This window comes from Phyllostomus discolor, chromosome 1 (assembly GCF_004126475.2).
Source record: "Phyllostomus discolor isolate MPI-MPIP mPhyDis1 chromosome 1, mPhyDis1.pri.v3, whole genome shotgun sequence".
NCBI lineage: Eukaryota > Metazoa > Chordata > Mammalia > Chiroptera > Phyllostomidae > Phyllostomus > Phyllostomus discolor.
In genome coordinates this window covers 154,141,400-154,160,623 of record NC_040903.2, presented here as the reverse complement: position 1 = coordinate 154,160,623, position 19,224 = coordinate 154,141,400, and the positions used below count along the sequence as shown (strand labels likewise).

General features: G+C 54.4%; 2 pseudogenes; both read left to right on the top strand.

The window, feature by feature from the left end:
* Positions 1 to 5,700: 5,700 nt before the first annotated feature.
* LOC114492234 lies at positions 5,701 to 7,189 on the top strand (annotated as a pseudogene).
* Positions 7,190 to 10,252: 3,063 nt separating this feature from the next.
* On the top strand, positions 10,253 to 10,916 carry LOC114492235 (annotated as a pseudogene).
* The last annotated feature ends 8,308 nt before the right edge of the window (positions 10,917 to 19,224 follow it).

Below are 19,224 nucleotides of genomic sequence, written 5' to 3'. Positions count from 1 at the left end.
TGAATTGGTGGCGGCGGAGGGATTCTGCGCATGCGTGGGCGCAGGGCGTGTTTGCTGGGCGGAGCTGATGAGAAGCCCAGCCAATGGGCGCGGAGCCGGGGGCGGGGACAGAGGCTTCCCGCGGCGCCGCTGCGGGGAGCTGGAGGCTTGAGGTCTTTAAGACCCCCGGGCGGGTGATGTGGGCCCCTGTAACCAAGCCAAGTCTGAGAGCTTCTGTTAGAAGTCCGGCCTTCTAGCTGTAGTCTGCACATTGGCCTTTCCTGAGTGGTATCGGTCTTCCTGTAAGGAACTAGGAAGCATGAACCCAGGGATCGTGTTTGGGGGCTTCCTACTCCAGTGGCAAAGACGGAGTAGCTCCACGCCTGCACTTCACAGCACGGGGCACGGAGGGGTCGAGAGGTCGGGTGACTTTAGTCCCACATTTTTCTGGGATCCATTCAGCGCCCCCCTTTCCTCCCCAGTGGGTCTAGACAGCTGCTCAAGTTGAGTCTTCCTTCACTTTCACCTGGATGTGGACCTGGACCTAAGTCTGCTCCCATCAGATATGGAGCCCCAATTCCGTTATTCAAGTGTGCGTATGGTGGGGAGGGGAGGGGGGAAGGGAGGTACTCAGGGAACCCCTGGTACCTTTTTTTAATAATCACCCCACTTCAGCCTGGGAAGTACCTAGTAGCCACTTACTCCAGGGCACTTGCTGCCTCCCCTGTGAGGGAGTGACTATGAAGGAGAGGAGGAGTGATGGGCTGTGGACAGGCCTGGCTAGAGGACTGTAGTAGCTCTAGAACAGATAGGGACAGTGTGAGAAGCCTGGGAGTTGGCGAGTGGAGAGGGTCCCAGATCTGGGATTTGCATGAGCAGAAAGGGTTTCACAGCAGGCAGACTGGATGGGTGTGCAGGGAGGTGCTTTGGCTGAAGAATGGGGCTGGGGAGTCAGAACCCAGAAGCTTTTGGAGTATAGGTATCTCTAAACTGTGTGCAGACACCACCCTATGCAAGACACAGATCAGTAGAGGATGGGGGTGGGAGAATCTGGACATGTGGAAGTGGGGCCTGCCCTGAGTACCTTAGTTTGGTTGGAGAGATAAAAGGCTAGCCCATGAATTGGTGCTGACTGGGTAGGGTGTGATCACACCCATGTGAGAGTTAATATAAGCTGTAGAGAAGGAGGCAGTGTGCAGAGAGAGGACCTCTCTTTTCCTAATGGGCTTTAGGGAAGGCATCATGCTAATGGTGGAAATTCATCTGGCTTGGAAGCAAGGCATTACCGACCTGGGAGTGGGGTAGGGGTGGAGGTAGTGGGAAACTGTGTAAAGTTAAAAAAGCTGGAAAGTTCAATGTCTGTTCAGGGAATGGTAAGAAATATATGTGGACGGTAGGGATTCCTGTGGGCCGCACGCAGCTCGGGATGGCTATGAATGAGGCCCAACACAAAATCGTAAATTTGCTTAAAAAAATTGAGATTTTTTTTTGTGATTGCATGTTGCAATATATTTAATGTGTGGTCCAAGACAACTCTTCTTCTTCCGGTGTGGCCCAGAGGTGCCAAAAGGTTGGACAACCCAGCATTAAAGGTTTCTGATCTATAGAGTGAGGCATGCAAGATGGAACCTTGGAAGGCCCACTAGGTCTGGGTATATATGATGGGGTAGAGGTGGTGAGGCCACATTTTAGGCCCTCTGATGGGAAGGAGCAGAAGTGAAAAAGAAAGCAGGTGGCCTTACCCAAGCATATGCTATGGGCACCACTGAGTCAAGCTTCTGAGGATGCCTGGCTGGGTAGCCCATTCTCACAGCTAGGGAACTCAGAGACCACTGGGTTCTTGAGTGCCAGGTTGGATGTGAGGGAAGACTGACTCTTTTAAGAGTAAAACATGACCTTTAGGAGACTGTTTATTAGGAAGAGAAGAGTCTGGTTCAGGCTCCATGTCAGGTCAGCAGGGCAAGCCACTTAGGCTCCCCCTTCTTCTGTCCTGTTTCTTCTGCTTACTCGGTGATGTGTATCAGGGGGTGCTCACAGGGCCCTGGAGGATGGCTTCCCCCAGGACAGTGCCCAGGGCCAGGGTCATGGCCATGCCCACCACCGTGGCAGTACTCCTGCAGAAAGCCAAATGAACAATGTTAGAGCCAGTGCCTATCTCACCCCAAATCGACTTCCCCTCTTCTCCTCTCTTCACTCTGTAGAGGACTCAAGATTCCTGGGCACTAGCAGGGGGTCGTGGTGGAGGATTGGGAGGTGGGGCTAGCAGCGGCAGCTCTTAGCACTGGGCTTTTTGCTTTGATGAAGCCAGAGCACCAAGCAGACAAAATGGGAGGAAGCTAGATTCATTGGTCTCCATTCCTTGTGTGGACATATGATTCCCACTCCCTGGACCTCAGTTTGTTTTATCTGTAACAAAGAAGGACAATGATCTCATCTTCTCCCTTCCATCACCCAGGAACCCTTGTAGAGTGACTAGAGGTTTTACCATGCTGGGAACTGCAAACTGACTGTACTTAGAAATGAGGGTGGGGCTGGGGAGGCTACAGAAGAGCTCACCGTGGTCCCAAAGCAAGGAGGAGACAGGAGGCAGGATCAGTGGATGTGTAGGAGCTAGGGGTGCAGGGAGGAGGAAGGCAGCTGGGGACTGGGAACAGACCAAAGGCAGGAGGTGGCATGGCAAGGTAAAGGTGTGTATATTCACTATGTTGGTAGTGCATGCATATGCATAGGTACAAGTGTGTATGCTAATTTACATACAAACAGCTATGTCTGTGTACATGTGCATGGTTGGGTGGGTGCATATACATGCTTGCTGTGCATACAGATACATGCATATGGGTGCATGTGTGTGGTTGTATGTACAAGATAATGGGAGAGTGTGTGTGAGCCAGTGCCTGTCTCTCAATAGGTGCCAGACTCAAGAAACCAGGAAGAATAGAAAGTAAAATCAAGGCTTTACTGCCTCAGTCAGAAGAGGCTGGTTTAACCTTCTCTCTTGGCTGGAAACACTTTTGAGGCCCCAAGGCCAGAGGAGTTTCTTTGCCTTTTGCCACAGGCCCAGGGAAGAGGAGAGTGATTTTCTGGGACCTGGAGGGAGCAGGAGTAGGGCTATGCCCCTGCTCTAGGGGTGGGATAACTGGTCAAGTCTGCTTCTGCCCCCTAGGACCTGGTAAAGTCTTGGGCATTGGAGTGGTCATGGGCTGGAGAGGCAGGCTCCAGGACTAGGGGCTTTCCTGTCAGCACGTTAGAGAAGCTCCTGCCCCATCCAGGCTCGGTGATGCCTGGAAATAGCCCCTTCCCTTGCCTGCCTCTCCTTCTATGACTATTTTTATGGTGGGACCAGTTCCAGGCCTGGGTGCTGGGTCTGCTTGTGGTAGCCAGTGGAGGGATTGGGGGAGCAGAGAGGAGGGCTGGCAGCCTCCCTTCTCTGGCCTAGGCAGGTCACTGGGGCCCCGTAGTGTGGTTGGGGTTTGGGAGCAAGCCAGCCATCCAGGAAGTCTGTGGGGGTAGCCAGGAAGGCAGGGAAGCGTGGAACAGGCGGGGAAGCAGCAGGAGAGAGGATGGGCTGCTGCGGCAGGGAGAGGATGTGAGGAAAGGGGAGAGACAGATGGGAAAACAGGAGAGCAGCTGACGAGAAGGCTGCAGCCGGCAGGGGGTGGATGAGTGCTGTAGGGCTGATGACTGAGCCTGCTTCCTACTCTTCACTTGGGAAGGTCTAGGAAGGTGGCTAGAGGCCTGGAGAACAGGGCAGTAGGGAGGAAAAAGGGAAGATGACTGGGAAACTTCTACCTTCCAAGTTGTGGAAAAGAAAGGGGAAAAAAGAAGCAGCTTTTGTCATTTGGTTCTGCAGCCAGAAGCCTGACCTCTCCCTGCTGCTGGTTTTGTGCCCACCCCCGCCTCCAACAAGGCTCCTCACTTGCCTGACCCTCATTCCTTCCTTCATCCACTCAACAACAGATATGGGTATATTGGAAGTCAGTGGAAAGTTCAGCTGTGCATTGCCGTTGTTCGGGAGCTGGCCCCGTCCTCCTGGGTGGGGTGTCGCCACCACCCTGCCAGCTGTCTGCCCTGCAAACCTCAGCCAAACCCTATAGCTCTAGGGGAGGCACTCTGCAGTGGCAAACCCTGATTCTTCTGCTGCCGCCATCAGAAAGGCCCCACCCAGCCTTCCCACCTGCCCCTCTCCCCAAATCCCATTTTTCTCAGCCCAGTTTCTATGCAGACCCTCAGCCATTTGTTGGCTACTGCTTACCACCCTCTGTTCCCCTCTCTCAGCCTTTGCTCATATCTCCTGCCACTTGAAAATTTCTCTTGTTCAACTCCGTGTTGCCTTCCTGCAGGATGTCTGTTTAGATCGGGCCATCCCGCCTACCTTGCCTGCCTTGCCTGCCCTGCCTTGGCTGTGGATGCCATAGGGTCATTCTTCAGTAACCAGTCCGAGTGGTCCTGAGTGCCTGAAGTGCTCTGTTGGTGGGAATTGCCTACTCAGTGAGGCGTATTTCTTGAGGGCCAGGATGGCCTTTCGTTCCTTTGAGGGAAGCCAATGGCACAGCTGCCAAGAGCTGAGTTCTGGACTCCCCGCCTAGCTACACCTCCACAGCCTCACCCTGACCACAACGCATAATTTCCCAGGGCCTCATGTGTACAGTGGGAGAAACACCTGTCTGCTTAGTCCTGAGGATGTTTCTTAAACCATAAAGAATTCTATAAAGTGTAAGAGATTTTTTTGTTTGAGCCCCTACCACTCCCTTTGGACAAACACACATTCTGGCATGCAGTGGCATGGCGACCTGCCTTCACCATTTTCCTTCCTTCTTGCTTCCTGCTTCCGCCCCCCAGCCTCCAGCCACAGTGGTTTCCTGGCTCCATCTTTATCAGGCAAGCACACAGAGTGATGAAAGGAACACCAGGGGTTTTAGTTTACAGTAATCTAAATCTCAGCCTTTCCTTATTCCCTCCCTGCGATGTGGACACACGATCCATTCAGGGACTAACAGGTAAAACTGCTCCCTCTGGCTTAGCTTGCCCCCAGCATGGAGCTGGGCACTGAGTAGGTGCCAGGCATGGGTGGTGAGTGGATGCAGTGGGTTCGCTCACATGGTGAGTAGACAGAGACATGAAAGCATCATGTACTGACCCCCGAACTCCACTCTCACACTTGACCCTCAGACTCACAATCATGTATTACTTCAGTTTCACTTGGGCCAATGTCGACCATGGTAATTATTCATGTTGTGGGCCTACCACATGCCAGGTCATGGTACCCAGTCCCTATAGATTCTTGTCCCTGTGGAGACACCTGGCATAAAGGTGGGAGAGGGTGGCTTGGCGAGACCAGGTGGCCCAGGGCAGGGAAGGGCAGGATGGGGTTAGTGGGTAGGGGCCTATGGAAGATCCAGGGACCCAAAGATCTTTGCAGGTGAGCAGAAAGCCTTCCAGGGTCCCGACTGCTTGTTCCTGTCTCCTCCCACCAGGATTGGAAGTTGGCGGGAGGCCTAGGGTCTGAGCCAGGCTGTCATTTACTGACAAGTGTGTTCTCATTGGGTGGAGCTGCTGAGGTGCTCCGGTGCCAGGGTTGGCCTCGCTTGCTTGGGCCTGGCTTGTAGACCACAGTGGACAACCCCAGAATGGAACAAGTGCACACACAGTACATTCATTTTTTTTCTGACTCACAAATTAGAATACATTATATAACATGAAGACCAAATCCTTGAGCCTCCACCACAGCCATGTCATTCTTCCTGGAGCTTTACTTCAACATGGACAATGGCTACTTGGAGGGACTAGTGCATGGCTTGAAGGCCGGGGAGCTCTGCCAGGCGGATGACCCCAACCTGGTGCAGTGCGAGACGCTCGAGCACCTGAAGCTGCACCTGCAGAGCACTGACTACGGCAACTGGCCAACGAGGCGTCACCACTGACAGTGTCAGTCATTGATGTCCGGTTCAAGAAGATGGTGGTGGAGTTCCACCACGTGAGGAACCACGCCTATGAGCACTCGCCAACTTCCTGGATTTCATTACTGACAGCTGCATGACCGACAGCGTGATCCCACTCATCACGGGCACACTGCACCAGCGCTGTGTCGCTGAGTTCTCGCCCAAGTACCATGCACTTGGCAGCTTTGAGCAGATGGAGTTGTGAACATTTCACAGACACCTGCTGAGCTCTGCCATGCCATTCTGGTGGACACACCCCTGGTGGCTGTTTTCCAGAATTGCAGGTCAGAGCAGGATCTCGATGAGATGAACATCGAGCTCATCTGCAACAAGCTTTACAAGGCCTACCTGGAGTCTTTCTACAAGTTTGGCACCCTACTGGGCGGGACCACGGCCCACGCCATCTGCCCTATCCTGGAGTTTGAAGCAGTCCGCCGAGCCTTCATTATCACCATCGATTCCTTTGGCACAGAGCTGTCCAAGGAGTACCGTGCCAAGCTCTTTCCACACTGAGGGCAGCTACACCCTGAGGGCCTGGCTCAGCTAGCTCGGGCTGATGACTATGAGCAGTTTAAGAATGTGGCTGACTACTACCCAGAGCACAAGCTGCTTTTTGAGGGTGCAGGCAGTAACCCTGGAGACAAGACCTTGGAGGATCTATTATTTGAGCATGAGGTGAAACTGAATAAGTTGGCCCTCCTGAACCAGTTCCACTTTGGTACTTTCTATGCCTTTGTGAAGCTCAAGGAACAGGAGAGTTGCAACGTTGTATAGATTGCTGAGTGCATTGCCCAGGGCCACCACGCCAAGATCAACAACTGCATCCCCATCTTCCAGCACCCTGGCCTAGGGCTCCCCACAGCTGTGTGTGTCTGCATGTGTTGGGACCAAGGCCAAGGCTCACATACCTGCCCTGGGGTAGCACATTGTCCTAGTGGCTGCCCAGCTTCCCTGCTCTTCTGGGGCTACTCCTGGGCCTGAAAAGGGGCTGGGTACCTGCTCCCCTGACCAAGGAGAGACCAAGTCCCCCTCCAGATCAAGGAGGCCCCTCAGCTCTGTTACAGCCACTGATACATCTGAGAAGCATGTGGTCAGTTTTGTGCCCCTTCCTAACCTGAGAACCCCTGGAGGCAGCCTGAGCCTCCTCTCCCCTCTGTGGATCTCCCCCAGAGCCATGGGGAAGCAGTGTGTGTGTGTCCTTGAGGTGTGGGGGAGGTAGCTGTGCACATCTTTTCTCAGCTCTGCCCCTCTGAACAATAAACTGCCCTCTCGAAAGAAAAAAAAGACCAAACACTTGACATCAGAGCTCTCTGGTACTTATGTAGTTGCTGAACATAAAAACACAAATATTCACACACACACATACACACACACACACACACACACAGAGTACAACCATCCAGCCCCTTCCAAGACAGGCCCCTTGCACCTCCTGAGCCACCTATTTTTGTCAACTTCCACTTACACCACAAACGGTCAGCTGTAGTCAGCCTCCAAGCTGTGCCCATGGTCCTTCCTGCCCCCGCCCCTACAGGGCATCACTTTGATGAGTGATGAGTCTGGAAGAGATCCACGGGGCTGGGCTCGGGAGAGGGAGCAGTGAAGGAAACCTTAGGGCCGGTCGGAATCTGGCTTAGCAGAGAAAAGACAGGCTTTGGAAAAACGCCGATGATCCAGTTGGAAATCAGGTGGAGGATATGAGCAGACTTTCTCCAAAGAAGACATGCAGATGGCCAACATGTACATGAAAATATGCTCAGCATCACTAATCATCAAGAAAACACAAATAAGAACCATGAGACACCACTTCACACGTGTTAGAACAGACGCCATCAAAAGATGAGAGGTAACAAGTGCTGGTGAGGATGTAGGGAACAGGGAGCCCCGTGCACTGGTGGTGGGGATGCAGACTGGTGCAGCCATTGTGGGAAGCAGTGTGGAAACAGGTTTCTCAAAAGGTTAAAACTAGAACTACCATATGACCCAGCAATTTCACTTCTGGGTATATTCAGTCAAAGAAAATGAAAACACTAGCTAGAAAAAGTAGGCACCCCCATGCTCACTGCAGCACTACTCACGATAGCCAAGACAAGGCAGCAGCCTAAGTGTCCACCGGCAGACGAAAAGGGTACAAGAAATGTGATACGCACACACAGCCATATTATTTGGCTGTAAAAGGGAAGGAAATGTTGCCCTTTGCAATAACATGGATGGACCTTGAGGACATTATGCTAAGTGAAATAAGTCAGATGGAGAAAGACAAATCTCACCTACATGTGGAATCTAAAAAACCCCAGAATACAAAAACAAATGAACAAAAACACCCTCAGCTCATAGACGCAGAGAACACACTGGTGGTTATCTGAGGAGGTGAGGGATGGACGGATAGGTGTGGGTGAAATGGGCGAAGGGGATCGAAGTTACAAACTGTTGCACACCTTACACTGATATGTTATATGTCAATAAAACCTCAAAAAAAGATGGCGGGGGAGGGGCTTGGACTGTCTCTTCCCAGTTCAGACCAAGGTGTTTGAGGGGCAGCAGTTGGTGGCCCTGAAAGGGAACTAGTCATCCAATCTCTTCGATCCTCAGCAAAACCCCTCTGCCTGGCATGGCAGAGGCTGTAAATTCATTATAACTCAAGTAGGAAGTAGGGGTTCAGGGGCTTGGCTCGGAACGGGACAAGGACAGGTGAACAGACCTGGATGCAGACACACAGACACATGGCCCGCAGACCCACGCTGTGCTCATGAGAGACGCAGCCTAACACACACAGGTGCATGACACCCACACAGAGACTCGGGGGCACGATACCCCGAGGTTGCAGGTCACTGGTACAGGGTGGGGAGGAGCTGGTGTGGGTCGGGCGCACTGGAAGGAGCAAGGGCAGAGGGCTGGGGGGCAAGGGGGGTGGGCTAATCTTTGTCTGGACAAGGAGAAGCTAGCAGCAGGTGCACGCGCACGCACATGTGTGTGTGTGTGTGTGTGTGTAGCAGGTGGAGAGAGTGGGAAACATCCCACCACCTGATTGGTCTGGTAAGCAGACGCATAGAACCAAGGCAGGGGTCCCAAACCCCGGCAAGGCTGTTCAGCACCCAGCTGGCTCTAAATGTTTGTGGAGCTGCTACTGAATGCCAGGCCATGCGCTTCGCATGCTTTAGTTAACCACTGAGTCCTACAAAAGAGACAGGATCCTCACCTGCCTCCTCGGGTGGAGGAGGAAACAGTGGCTCTGGTGGAGGAAACTGGCAGAGCCTTTGCCCTGGGCACCAAGCCCCAGTCCCGAGTTCTCGATTATGCTGCCCCAACCCAGGGAGCCATGTTGTGAGTGGAAGTCGAACAAGTCACAAAAGGGCACTTTGGGGATGGAGTCCAGACAAGAGGGAAGGGAGCCTGGGGTTTGAAGTTCAGACTGCCAGCTGGCTCTGCACTCAGCAAGCCCCTGTGCTCTGGCCCCCACGAGGCCCCATGACCTCTGCTGTGGGCCACAACCCTGGCCACACCGTCCTCCACTCGTGCCCTGCAGGCAGCCCAGCCACGCCTGTCACAAGCTCTCCTAGCTGCCCGGATCCTCTCTTCTAACGTTTCTGCCCCCACCCGCCTGTGTGCTTGCCTTTGTGCTTGCGGTGACTGGCCCTTGGCGGTTCTCCTGTCACTCTGCAGTGCCCAGTAAATATCTGGTGAAGTCTGAGTGCAGTTACTTTGGGTAATTATAGAAATATTATAATATATATGCTTCCATTTCTGTGGTTTATGTTTCACATTTTTTCCCTCTTTTTTACATATATAAAAATTTTTTTTTGGCCCTTGCTGGTGTGGCTCAGTGGATTGAGCACCAGCCTGAGAACCAAAGGATCGCTGGTTTGATTCCCTGGCAGGGCACATGCCTGGGTTGCAGGCCAGGTCCCCAGTTTGGGGTGCATGAGAAGCAACCACACTGATGTTCTCTCCCTCTCTTTCTCCCTCCCTTCCCCTCTGTCTAAAAATAAATAAAATTAAATCTTAAAAAAATGTTTTGGATAAAGGAGGAGAATGTCTTCCATGATTGCCGCCCCTGGATGGCCTGAGCTCCAGCTGCCCGCCCTGGAGCTCGAGGTGTGGGGCGAAACCGAGGCCAGCGGAGACTCCCATCCGCAGCTGGGCCAAGGGGCTCGGCTGGCCTGTTTCAGTCAAGGAGAACAAGAGCCGTGTGAAGTTGAAAGCACACAACAGAAAGCAGAGAAGCTAAAGCAGTCGCTGTTCTAGGTTTTCCTGTAAGGAGCCTGCATGAACACTCTGCACCCGAACAGCATCACATTCATTTTTCAGAAGTAACATACCTCATCTCCGGGTAAGGGTGGTGGAGCTTTGCATTGACTATGTTCAGCCCATCTGGTAAATTTGTCCAGATTGAATACGTTTCGGCTGCTGTAACTGGAGGAGCCCCTTCAGTGGGAGTTAAAACTGCAAATGGTGCGGTATCTCAGGCAAGAAGAAACAGAAGTCCGTTCTGTATGACGAGCAAAGTGTACACAGAGCAGAGCCAACCACCAAGTGTGAAGCATAGGGCCAGATGACAGAGTGCCTGTGCACGGTGACACTCTCTTGTTCACCAAGAACCATTCCCACAGCTCGGCCGGTACACAGAGTGGCTTCCAGGATGCAAGCGTATACCCAGTCAGGTACATTGGCATTATCGGAGTCACTGTACTGATTTGTGGTTGGGATGAGAGACAACCACGTTCACTTCTGTCAGATCCCTCAGAGCTCACTTTGCCTGGAAAGCCATAGCAATGGGAAAGAACTATGTGAATGGGAACGTTTTCCTTGAGAAAAAGATGTAAGAAATATCTAGAATCTGAGGATGCCATTCACACAGCCATATTAACCCTCAAGGGAAGCTCTGAAGGGCAAGTGGCAGACAGTGACAAAGAAGCTGGAGTCGGCGGTGCATGGGACTCAGGCGGCTCACTCCACCCGAACCGGCTGCTGGGCGGCTGCTGCTCAGCCATGAAGTGACTGAGAAATCCAGGACTTCAGATCATCTCTGCACATAAACATGTCTGAAGTATGTTTTGTTTTGCAAACTTTTTGCACACTGATTTCTACATGATTTAATGGATCAGTGTTTTTCATACGACATTTATAAATTGTAATAAACTGTTATATCCAAGTGGTGGGGAGAAAGTGCAGACAACTGTAACTGAACAATAAAGTAATAAAAAAACTTTTATATCCAATAAAATGAAATAAAATAAAATAAAACATAACATACCTGTTGCCATATGGGTACTAGACTCATCGAGGTGTTCAGTTGTAAGGTATAAATGCCTAATCACTATGTTATATACCTAAAACTAATATAATATTGTATGTCAATTGTAATTGAAAGAATTTAATATAAAAAGTAACATGTGTGAGAGAAATGAAAAAAGGCCCTCTCAGAGGTTTATACTTGAATGTTCAGAGTAGCTTTGTTTGGAAAAGCTAAAAATTGGGAACTTTTCAAACGGCCATCGACAGGTGAATGAGTACGCAAGCTGTGGTGTGTGCATCGGGTGGAACACTACGCAGTGATAAAAAGAACTTTGCCGTGTGCTACAGCATGAGTGAATCTCAGAATAACTGCTGAGTCAAAGCAGCAACACCTAAAGAACACATACTGTATAATTCTGTCTAGAATGTACTAGAATTTTGGAAAATTCTAGGAAATGTGAACTCTTGTCATGACAATGACAGCAGACCAGTGGCCACCCGGGGACGCTGGTGGGAACGGGCGAGATGGAGGAGACCCGAGAAGGGCACCAGTGTGCCCCGGGGGCTGGCGGGCGTGTTCATCGTCTTGATTGTGGTGATGGGCTCGTGGATTATCTATGTGGCAAAACTTACTGAAGTGCACAGTGTGTGCTGTTTGTGGACTGTCAGTTTGGTCTCAATCACAGCTGTGAGAACAAATAACACATCCACAGCAGAAAATGATCTGAAAAAAGGAGACAAGGAAAAAGGGTGATTGTCCATTATTTCCACGGCGTGCAGAAGAGTATTTCAGTGTGTCAGGTTCTTTCATAGCATCAGTGTTCTCAGGTCGGCTCTTGGAGACAGGTGTTACCTCCCCTCTTTTGTAGATTAAAAAAATTCAGGACTCAGAGAAACCAGGAAACTGGCAGAGGCCACCCAGCCAGCGTACTGGGTCCCAGCCGCAACCATCTCTGAGTCTAGCCTAGGCCCCTCCTCCACCTCCCCATCCTCTCCCCTCTCTGGAATGCTCTTCTGAAAAACTTCAGCTTTGGTAACACTGTGGGCAAAGGGCTTTGGTCACTGACCAGTGGGGAATTATTACTGTGTCACCCACACATTTGCTGTGAGCCTTGGGGGAGCAGGGCATGGAGGACGGAGGACCACAGGGCAGGGTGCAAAGGCGTGGTACCCGAAGAGCTTCCACCCCTCAGCCCACACCTCCTGAGCAGCAGCAGGCCCTGCCTCCACCCACACCAGCCCTCCACACCCCTCTCTTCCAGGAATCCTCCCTCTCACCTTCAGCCACCCTGACAACACGACCTCCCCAGCCCAGCCCAGCCCAGCTGTGGCAGGAAGCCAGTAGGGGAGGCCTGTGTCAACGTAGGCCCTCACAGGGGACTGAGGGGCTGCAGGGCTGAGGAATGAATGCTCTGGTCTCGAGGTTCAGGGACTCCATTCTCACCATCTCTGGAGTCAGGTCTGAGGTCGGGGCCCCGGTCACTGCAGAACGGCGGTGGGAGGTACGGAGGCGGTAGACCTGTCTTGCTGGGGTGGACAGAGAAGCCAGGACAGACTGAGCTGGGAGGCCCAAGGGAGGTGAGGATGCCCACAGCAGGGTGAGCACGTTGGAGTCAGTTTGCAGCAGATTATGATGTTCTGGGTTCTTCCCCACCAAGCCCTAAGATCTTGTGGGCAAGCAGAGCCTCAGCCGCATGCATGTCCCCTTTTTCCTTCAGCACTGTGCCTTACAGGTGGTAAGCACTCACCAAGTGCTTGAACTTATTGCCTGGCTGAGAGAGGTAGCACTTACCTGCCAGAAAGACACTGCCTGGAAGAGAAGGAGGCCTGGGGAGCAAAGGAGACATTGCTGGGACGAGAGGCCGGGCTCAGGGAGAGGAGAGGCTGAGGGGCATCTCCTGTAGTGGTAGGAATCTCGGGAGAGTGCACACGGATAGTGGGGGCCAGAGGGCAGGGTGTCCCTCTCTGTGACCTCTGATCTCTCTCAGCAGAGCCAGGCAGGCCCCTTGCTTCTGGGCTGCCTTGTTGGGTGGGGAGGGAGGGAGGTGGCCAGACTCCTCCACACATTTGGTCGGACAGGTTTCTCACTGCCGGAGAGCAGAGGTGGCCAACCCTGGGCATGCGCTGGAGAGTGTGCTGCGAGGCTGGGGCGTTGGCCTGAGTGATTCAGGACAGGTGCGGTGGGGGTGCCTCCACCCTCCACCCAGACTCCTGCACAGGTCACTGACCCTGATCGACAAGGAGAAGCTAATAACACCTGTCCTGGCTAATTAACAGATTTCAGAGCTTGATGAGGTCAAATGGCACCACTGCGTGAGGGTGTGGCCATGTCAGATGTAAGTGCAAGGTGTTATGTGTGACCATTGTCAGGGTTAGCTCGGAGGACTGATTTGATTTCCCGACCTCTCCATTCCTTCCCTTGCGCACACAGGGATCCTCCTGATGGACACGCCGGCCAGCCTCCACCCCCACCCACCCCCGGCCCCTGGCATCTCTCAGAGTATCTCATTAACACGCTTCTGAGAAGTTCTTTCCCTGTCCCAGGCTCTTGCAACACCGTCCTTCCCCCTAAGTCACAGGTGGCAAACACAAGGCCCGTGGATAGAATCCGGCCCTCCACCTTGTTTCTACCCAGCAGCAGCACTCAGCTCTCGCTTCACTGTTAAGGAGCAGTTACATTTATACAGTCCTAAATTCCTTTCGGCCCTTTGAAGGCAACCGCGAGGCTGATGTGGCCCCTGGTGAAAATGAGTTTGACACCCCAGCCCTAAATTGACCAATCATTCAGGTTTGCCTAGAACTGAGGGGTTTCTGGATGCAGGACTCACAGAGTTAAAATGGGGTCAATTCCAGGCAAACTGGGACAGCTGGTCTCCCCACTGCCCTCCCCACCCCCAGGCTGCTTCCTCTTCCCTGTGGTGAATATGTCTGTCCCTCTGTCTCTCTCTCTCTCTCTCATCTTAGTTGCCCTTATCTGCCTTGCAGCCTCTAAGCCAGGGCACAGCACCCAGAGATGGGGCGTGCTGCCCCTGGCTATTCCTTCCCTCTTCTCAGCGGGGCTGGCCAGCCCTCACCAACCCCTCAGCCTCCTGTTGAGCTTCTATCCCCTGTACACCTCAAAACTGTGCCAGACCTTTTCCCTAATGAGAGGAGATGTAACCGCACCCCCCCCCCCCCCTTGAGAGGCCTCTGAGATGAGCTTCAAGGGGGAAGAGAGCCTGTCTGTCTGGTCCCAACCCTCTCTGCCACCCAGAGGAAGGAGCACCCAGGCGCACATGGCCAAGCCCGGCCCGCTCCTCACATCCACGAGGTTCTGCAGGCCTGAGTCCTCAATGCTGGGTGGGCCCTTCCCCTCTCCACGGTGCCCACCCTCAGCCATGCTACTACTCTGGGCCTCCTGCTCACTCTTCCTCAGACCCCCACTGCTCTGCCTGGCCCAGACCCCTCCCTCCAGGCTCTGGACACGGCATCCTGCCTGTGTGCTTCCCTGCACCTCTGCCCCGCTCTGCCATGTCTTACCTGCTTGACCCATTCTGGCTTCATCTTCCCAAACCACAGCACAGCCCCTCAGGCCCTGCTGTAGGACCTCCGCTGAGCCCCTCTCGGACCCCTTGGACCACTTTACCCCCTCAACATGCCTTTCGCATCCTTCTGGTCTGGTCTGCACCTTCTAACCTAACATTCTCTGGCTAGTCAGAGCCGCCACCATTGCCCCCACTGCACCGACAGGATGCCTTCTCGCTGCCATCCCCTTGCTGAGTCTTGCTCATCCCCTTAAGGCTTCTGTGCTGGAAAACTGTCCTCCTCCACTGGCCTGGTACTCGCAAGTGCCTCTGAGGCAGAGCTTGGGTGTTCACCTCCTTGTTCCATAACCTCAGCCAGGCTAAGCACACAGTAGGTGCTGCTACTGTCAAGGGCAAGCCCTGATGGGGGCAGCACTTGGCCTCTGGTGTGGAGGGCTCTGGGAACAACAATCTGAGTCATCTTTGCAGCTAGCAAGGAACAGAAAGTCCCCTACACAGGAGACCCCAGGCGTTCAGTGCCACACAGGGTTCACCTCCCAGTGCTGGGCGCAAGGCTGGAAAGCACCAGAGGCCCCAGCCCTGGGTGTGGCCCAGAGAGCAGAATGGAAGGGTAGGTCCCCAGACCAGTTTTCCTTCCCGATACCTCAAAGGGCTTCGGGCCTGCCCTGCCCCAGTATGAATGCTCATGGGAGAGGTAAGGCCCATACTTTGTCTCTGGGACCTCAAGCCTGCCCACAGCCTGTCCCTCTGGCCCAGTCTCATGCCCATGAGTCTTCCCCACCCTGGGCCAGGCCTGGCCTGACCTGAAACGCCTGCACATACTCTGGTCAGTAGGAGTTAGCATGGCAGTTTCTTGAGCCAGGAATGGCCATGGGGGGGGGGGGGAGGTGGGTCACTGGAGGGAGTGGGTTTGTAGGAAAGGAACACTGTACTTTGAACTGCCCTCTTGCCCCCTCCCATTAGGAGGGCTGCTGCCTAGTAGCTGGGATCTCGTGCAATCCAGCTTCACTCACCCTCTTCCTCAGTACTCATCCGCCCACCCAGACCTGGCAAGTGGAACCAGTGACCACTAAGGGCTAGGCTGCGGTCAAAACGAATGGTTCCCAGGCATTGGGATGTGAGCCTGGAGCTGAGCCTGGTGGGACCCAGAGGCAGGTGAAGCGCAGGGGCTGCTTCCGGGAGCGCGGGAGCTGCCTGGAAAGATATGGCAGCCAGAGCCTGGGTTTCAGAGGGGGCAAGGCATGGGGGAGCTGGGGCAGGAATCTGGCCCTGCAGGGTCCGCTGGGCAGGGAACAGCATGGAGGAAGGCACAGAGAGAACGCCGAGGGGATCTCCCCACTGGCTCACAGAAGGTCTCCACACCCTGGGGCCCAGAGGTCTTCAGTGTGTCCCCTGCAGGCTGGCAGGGGTCAGCTTTTGGGGTGCCTCAAAGGTCGCTGTGATGGCAGCAACCAGAAGGTGGCTATCACAGTTACCTGAGGCAAGAAGAAAACTATTCCAAGCTTTACTCTGGGTCACACGCTGTTCTAGAATCCAGATACATATGGAGGTTACCGGGTTACTTCATTTCTTCTACCAGTGACCCAGTGAAGTGGGTACACCTCATCTGACAGACAAGGGGCAGAGACATTAGGGACATTACTTAAATCCACACAGCCAGCAAGGGGTGAAGTTAATTTGGAATCCAAGACTCTGTCTCATTCTATGACAAGGACAAGGGCTGGAGTGCTTCTGTTTAATGACCGGTCATCCTCAGGGGCAGCTGTTCTGGAAACAGTGAGCAGGGTCTGCGCGGTGCAGGCTCCATGGGAGGGGCCTCCGCCAGGTCTCCGCTCCCCCGCTCAGTGCGCGTGGTCCAGTGGGTCCTTCCTCCCTGGCATGCTTCTCTCTGCTCCTCTTTCTCAGCGAGGATTTCCAGACTTGCTGCCACCGTGTCCTCAGGGTTCGCTCTGGGTCTGTGCCTTGGATCCATAGCACCTTCCAAAGGGGAAAGATGTGACCTGTGACGTGTTGGGACAGTCGGTGGGTTTGGGGGGTGGCAGGGAGCATGCTTGGCAGGGAAGGCAGGTGCCCTGCTGGCTTCTAGTCTCATCTGCCCTTCAAACAGGCTGTGCAGCCTAGGCTGATGGGGCTACCTTTCTGGGCCTTCTCATCCATAAAACAGGTCTGGAACTGCGTCACTTCCCCAGTCTGGTAGAGGTGGGAGGTGGGGTTTATGGAGACTTGAGGTAGAGGAGCTGGAGAGCAGGAGAGAAGGGGAAGACCCCTCCCATCCCCAAAACGGGCTTTTGTGACTCTGCTGCCCCTAGTGGTGGCATGGAGTGACAGAGACCAGGGCTCACCAAGTACACCATACTGGCCATCTCCCTGCCTCACCAGCCACTGTCTACCTCAGGGCTGCGTGCTTTCTGGGTGAAAGAAAGGCAGCCATAGCCTGTACATAAGATACCCACAGCCGTGCCCAGGATTGCATGGGGTATTCAGTCCTGTGTTCATTCTCCAAGTGGTGGGAGGAGGGTCTGCAGTTTGCAGGGGAATCTGGGGCCCTAGGCCCACCATTTCTGCCCTCAGAGAGCCTCTGTCCAGTGGGAGAGCAGACTCTGGAGCAAATAGGAGAACGTGGGGGCTGATCCAAGGTGTGACATTATAACACGTGGGAGGCACACGGCCAGACACTGTGGGGCCCTGTCTCACCGTTGGCTTGTTCCGGGCACACGGGCCTCACAGCCTGACGGGCTTCAAGGCTTTGTCACCAGGTCAGCGGAGTCTCTCCCTGCAGACCCTCCAGAAGAGCTGGGCCACCCTCCCCATGGGATGGCTGGATTTCTACCTGTGCCTTCTGTGCCCCTGGCTGGGAACAGGGGGACAGCCTCACCCCTGCAGCCCTTCCATCTCTACCCTTCCCACTTGGGCCTGGGATCTGGGTCCCAAACCTGACGGAGAACGTTCGGCGTCAGCTGCCTCTCCCCCTCCCAGGCTGGTGCTCTGCGGGCCTCCCAGCTCCAACAACAACACGGCGGGGGCAGGCGATGGGAAGCCTGACTGCACCCACCAGAGCTCTGTGCCTGGACCTTGGGGGCTCTGCAGCCTGTGGGGGGCAGCGTACGAAGAAGGTGGGAGATGGAGCGAGCTTGTGCGAGAGAGAGAGAGAGAGAGAGGAGAGAGAGAGAGAGGAGAGAGAGAGAGAGAGAGAGGGAGGGAGAGAGAGAGAGAGAGAGAGGTCCAGGACGAGAAGCCCAGTGAGTCACATTGCTGGGGAAGCAGAAGAGTCTGACTCAGCGGGAACATCCGGCAGGAAGGGAAGAGAGGGAGCACTGGCGTCTCCTAGCGGGATGGGAACTCCAGGGCTGCGGAGACGGGGTGTGGGGTCAGGGGTGCTGTGTGAAGGCCTGGCCGGGAGAGAGGCTACATGTGGTGAGAGGGGAGGGTGGACAGGAAGGGGTGGTGCAAGGTGAGCAGAGGCTGGGTCCCTGGCTGGACTGGGGACAACAGGGAGGACAGTGGGGCTTTCTGCTCTGGAGACAGAAGGGGACAAGTCGTACCATGTAATTAGGGAAACTGAGGCCTGGTCAATCAGGTATGTAGGGAATGCAGGGACCTCTGCCCCCTCAGGCCGCAGTGGTCAGGGCTCTGTAACTGCTGAAAGAGACCCCAGGTGTTCCTGGCACAGAGACACCACCCCTCCTCTGGGCACCCCAAGCCCCAGGTCCCAGAGGCTCCCAGGGTGGGGCTGCCAGGTAAGCCATGCCCCGGGGCAGAGGGACCAGCCTTAGCCCTACAGGGAAAGTTTAGGGAGGATCTTTCCCAGGAAAGTCTGCTTCGTTTCTCCCGGTCAGAGGGGCCGAAAGGGCTAGCCCCAGAGAGCAAGGCCAGGATGGGCCCAGAGTTAGGAGCCTGAGGAGGGGAGGCTGGTGGCCAGCTGTGAACTGTGGTGGCAAGGGTCCTTCACCCCACACCAAAGAGAGACACGAACAGCTGAGCCTCCCAGGGGTGGCTGAACTTCAAAGTACAGGAAAGACAGCGTTCAACCTAAAGGAATGAGTGACTAATGGTGTTATCCTAGGTACGAGGTAGTATTCAGTAGCATAGGGCAAGTGAGCTTCTTGATCCCTTCAAATGATTTTAACTAGAGCTGGTTAGGAGAGTGAGGGGGGCTTGTTTGAGGGGGGGACCCTCAGACCAGGGAGCCAGATGGGCTGGGTCCTATAGGCCTTTCTTTACTAATGGGAGGGGCAAAGGCTTATGCTGACTGCCCCTCTGTCTGCAGACAGGCCCAGGCTGGGGTCTTGCAGGGGTAGGGGCAAAGGGCCTCGGGAATGCAGGGCCTGGGGCAGCCAGGTCCCCGGTGTCGGCTCACCCTGCCAGGGAGAGGTCCCTGTTGGTTTGTCTGGGACGCTGGGGCAGGGCAGGCAGAGGTGCTGGGCAGGGCCAGCTGGCTGCTGGTGTCCTGGCCCTCGCCCTCCGAGAGTGGATGGGTGGGGGCAGCGGCCAAGGCGTTCCTGGCTGGGAGCCCAGAGGAGTCTTTTGTAATCACAACATGATCTCGT